This window comes from Ovis aries, chromosome 12, assembly GCF_016772045.2.
Source record: "Ovis aries strain OAR_USU_Benz2616 breed Rambouillet chromosome 12, ARS-UI_Ramb_v3.0, whole genome shotgun sequence".
NCBI classification, from domain to species: domain Eukaryota; kingdom Metazoa; phylum Chordata; class Mammalia; order Artiodactyla; family Bovidae; genus Ovis; species Ovis aries.
The window spans coordinates 11,192,994-11,198,095 of record NC_056065.1 but is presented as its reverse complement, the minus strand read 5'-3'; the positions used below and the strand labels follow the sequence as shown (position 1 = coordinate 11,198,095).

The 5,102-nt window shown below is 39.3% G+C and overlaps 1 pseudogene; it reads left to right on the top strand.

Moving 5' to 3' along the window:
• Positions 1–945: 945 nt before the first annotated feature.
• Positions 946–4,900, top strand: LOC114117342 (sterol O-acyltransferase 1-like; annotated as a pseudogene).
• The last annotated feature ends 202 nt before the right edge of the window (positions 4,901–5,102 follow it).

Below are 5,102 nucleotides of genomic sequence, written 5' to 3'. Positions count from 1 at the left end.
ATTTCCATTGATTGAGGTACTTATTCTTAATTTACCCTACCTTTATTATCCTTTTATTCAAGGCCTTGATTCAATTGTTATGCAACTGACTCAATGAATTTCCAAAATAGAAAGATGTTATATTTTAAGCAATTTAGAAAATTAACCACATACCAGAATGTATCAGGATGGAAAATTTGAGAAGGATTTATTCTAAAATAAAATCTTGCATTTAGAAGTTGCCATATTAGAAAAGCAGTATTGATTTCAGTATGCATCGTTATTTTTCTAAGATCATTTTTCTCCAAACTATATGGTCAAAACTTTGGAAACAATATCAATACAGTTTTTCTTCTGTAGTGCATCTTTCTTATAACCCACTTTACGACACTCCTTGGGATGTATAAGGAGTCCCCATAGAAAATAAAGACCTAGCTACACTCTGTACTTTTTAATTTAATAATACAGCTGCTTCAATTCATATACAATGAGAAAAATAGGAAGAAAAATATTTCCCCTTTAGTTTAAACCTTGCCTGGAAAATGAGCTAGGGTAGCAATCGTAAATTATGAATAAAGTGAAAAATGCAGATAGTAATTCTGTCAAGGACTACCTAAATCTTCCTAAAGGTTCTCTCTCTCAAAATAGGGGCTGACTATTCTTTCTCCTCATTCAGTTTTTGTATGGGAAAAGCAAGAATTATTGATAGTGTGATGGAATGGAAAATCTTTGAGAAGAGACTTATACTTAAATTTTCATTTATCCTTTTTGGGATTATCTTCCTGACCCCAAAGAAAAATTCCATTTCAGAGGAAATAAGATTATGACTAATTAGTAAACCCTGAAAAGGGGATCCTGAATTTCACTAGCAAAGCGCTGTTTGAATAATTACTGCTCAGTGTACACATTTGTTCAATTTACTGATTAGTACTCTGGATTCCTAAGGAGTAACCTCTCATTGTCTTCATGACAATACATCGGATGGGAAAGAGGACACGAGACACTGCACCGGAAAGTATTTCTTTTCCTTCTGAGAAGCAAAAGGTAAAACTTCTTCACCCTTCAACTTACTGGTGAGATTCCTCTTCCGTTTCACTCATCATTAGTGTTCTTGCTGGTCCACACACATTACTAAACTCTCCATACATACAGAGATAAATTTTAGACAAAGATTAGGCTATTTGTCTTGTAATATTGGTCTGTTAGCCTTTTCAATATCATTGCTTAAAGCTCTGTATTTACTCATAACTCACTTCATCCAAAGAGAGTTTGAAATGTCTTACTCTCCTAAATCCTTTGTGTACGGTTTGATTAACCGTACCCAATAATGACCCAGGCATTGCTGTGGGCAGGGGTGGAGGGGACCTAAAAACATGAATAACCATGTGTCCCTGCCCTCTAGGAAGTAAAAGTCCAGTAAAATTGATATGCTGTGTGCTTAGTCAGTTGGTAGTGTCCGACTCTTTGCGACCCCATGGACCCTAGCCTGCCAGGCTCCTCTGTCCATGGGGATTCTCCAGGCAAGAGAGTGGGCTGCCATGCTCTCCTCCAGGGGATTTTCCTGACCCAGTGATCAAACTCGAGTCTCTTATGTCTTCTGCATTGGCAAATGGGTTCTTTACCACCAGTGCCACCTGGGAAGCCCAAGTACCTCAAAGAAGAGTCTTTCTACCAAGGTGGCTGCTAAAATGCATGGCCGTTCTACCTCTATAAGCTAAGGGAACTTGGAATCGGCCCTGATTCACGTCAATGTCCCACATCTTCTACATCAGAATATAAACGTTCTTATTTATAAGGATGATTTTGAATCATTTATTCTTCAGAATCTAGAATAAATAAATAAATATATAAATCTAATATAAATAAATAAATAAATAAATAAATAAATAAATCTAGAATATAATAAATAAATATAATAAAATAAATAAAAATAATAAATATAAATCTAGTATATAATACAATTTTCAGGATTTCAACATAATTCAGTAGATAGCAAATAATTTTTTAGCTCAACTTTTACCTTGCAGATGTCCAGAAATATCATTTATCCAGAATATCTAATTCTCCAGGACCCTGGAATAGCTGAATGTGACTGTGTGTTCCTATTTTTTCACTGTATGCTTTAATGCTTTTAAACATTAAATCTTTAAGAACTCTCAATAGGATTATACACATTGCCTAATATAGTTCTAGGCATATAATAGGCATTCAGTTTTGCTGATCTGCATACAATTTTGACTATCTCAATGAGTATTCATTGTGCAAAGTTTAGTCAGATAATATTAACAAGAAAATGCATCCATTACAACTCACTTCTAAAGAAAAAAGTGAAAGAATCTAAATACTTTTCAACAGACTAATCAAATAAATTAATGGCAGACAAATACAAAATATAGTACCTCCTTTAATAAAAATTGAGACACATTAATATATACTTAGGGGCTTCCCTGGTGGCTCAGATGGTAAAGAATCTGCTGCAATGCAGGAGACCCAGGTTCGATCCCTGGGTCAGTAAGATCCCCTGGAGAAGGGAATGGAAACTCACTCCAGTATTCTTGCCTGGAGTATTCCATGGACAGAGGAGCCCGGAGGGCTGCAGTTAATGGGATCGCAGAGTTGGACACGACTAAGTGACTAACACACACACACACACACACACACACACACACGTAAAATTGGATTTCCAGGTGGTACCAGTGGTAAAGAACCTGCCTGCCAATGCAGGAGACAAAAAGATGAGCGTTCCATTCCTGGGTTGGGAAGATCCCCTGGAGGAGGAAATGGCAACCCACTCCAGTATTCTTACCTGGGAAATCCCATGGACAGAGGACCCTGGCAGGCTACAGTTCACTGGGGTCGCAAAAGGGTTGGAAATGACCAAGCAACCAAAGAACAACAATTTCTCAAACTAAACCCAACCCAGGGATTGAACCTGTGTCTCTTTCATTTTCTGTATTGGTGGGTGGATTCTTTACCACACAGCCACCTGGGAAGCCCCTAAACTAAATTAATTCTTTGCCAATCTTGTCTTCTCAGGCCAATGGTTGCTGATTCCTTATTTTCCTTCCTTCTTTATATGCTATTCACCAGCAACTTCAGGCAGCCCTACCTCCAAAAATAATTCTTAAATACACCTACCAGTCTTCACCTTTCCATTTCCCACCTGGACAAGCTCCCCGCCCCCCCATGGTCTTTCCTGTGGAATCCGCAACAAATTCTCAGTGGTTTCTCTGTTTCCTTTCTTGCCCTTCATCATCGATTTTCCACTCAGAACCAAAAGTGGTATTTAAGTCATAAACCACTTCAGAATGCTGCCCCTCCGCCATTAGAATAAAACCCAAACTCTTTCCCATGGCTTTAAGGGCTTTGACGTTTTGATTTCTGCCTCTCCTTTCGCCTCCTCTCCTTCTGCTTTTCTCACTAATCTCCAGCCACAGTGACCTTCCTCCTGTGCATCAACCAGGTCACAGACACTCCTGAACCCAGGCCCTGTGGAACCTAGCATTCCCTCTTTCTAGAAGATTCTGCTCTCCGTCTCATCATTGCTAGTTCATCTGGTCATTCAGTTAAAGGCTCTGACCCACAAAAACAGCCCCATGGAGTCATGCTCCATCACCTTCCCGAATTTATTTTCTTTATAAAACTTAAACAATAGGAAATGATTGTATGAATTTTTTCTGTAACAAAAATCCAACAGCTTCTCGGATTTGCCCTCCGTGACAGCACGGTAGTGGGTGAAGAAAAGATGTCTGTACGAAAACGGCTATCGAAGTTCAGTAACCATGCTGGGTTGATTTAAAACAGTTGATATCAAAGAATATACAGTTGACAGCAGAGTTGGCAGTCACTTTGATGATTTTGTGACCAATCTCATCGAAAGATCCACATCATTAGACAATGGTGGTTGTGCTCTCACGTCCTTTTCTGTTTTTGAGGGAGACAACAACCACAGAATTAAAGATCTGAGAGCACCTCCAGAACATGGAAAGATTTTTGTTATAAGGCGATCTGTCTTAGATGAGCTGTTAGAAGTGGACCACATCAGAACAATATATCACATGTTCATTGCTCTCCTCATTCTCTTCATTCTCAGCACGCTTGCAGTAGATTATATTGATGAAGGAAGGCTGGTGCTTGAGTTCAATCTCATGTCTTATGCTTTTGGGAAACTTAGTGTTGCTATGTGGACGTGGTTCACCATGTTCTTATGTACACTTATAGTTCCTTATTTCCTGTTTCAACGCTGGGCCAGAGGCTATCACAGGACTTCTCATCCATTGGTCTATTCTTTCATACACTGCTTCCTTTTTGTAGTCTTCCAGATTGGAGTTCTAGGTTTAGGACCACTTTATGTTGTGTTAGCATATACACTACCACCAGCTTCCCGGTTCATTGTTATACTTGAACAGATTCGTTTTATAATGAAGGCCCACTCATTTGTCAGAGAGAATGTGCCTCGGGTACTCAATTCAGCCGAGAAGAAGTCAAGCACTGTTCCAGTACCCACAGTCAACCAGTACTTGTATTTCTTGTTTGCTCCTACCCTCATCTACCGTGACAACTATCCCAGGACTCCAACTGTAAGATGGGGTTATGTGACTATGCAGTTTTGCCAGGTGTGCTGATACTGTTGCTTATTTTTTTTGCCTTTTTGCACTGTTGGCTCAATGCCTTTGCTGAGATGTTACGCTTTGGTGATAGGATGTTTTACAAGGATTGGTGGAACTCTACATCATACTCTAACTATTACAGGACCTGGAATGTGGTGGTCCATGACTGGCTATATTACTATGCTTACTTTCTTGTCAACGATAGTCGGAAAAGACCAATTTGGAACGTTCTGATGTGGACTTCTTGGTATGCAGTCAGCACTGGACGTTTCTGGATTATAACATTCCTGGAACGTGTTTTAGAAGCTTGACACTGAAGATTGGGTATTCTACCTGACTTGGGGCCAGCGTCTGTTTTCAGCTGTCATGAAGTTATCTGTGTTGTTTGGACCACTTCAGGCTTTACAGATGGCTCACTCCATTCCTAGGTCACCTGAAAATGAGCTGTTAGAAGTTTACTGGAAGTTTGGACACTTTTAAACAGTCGATTTTTTTCTTTTTGGGAAAACTTGT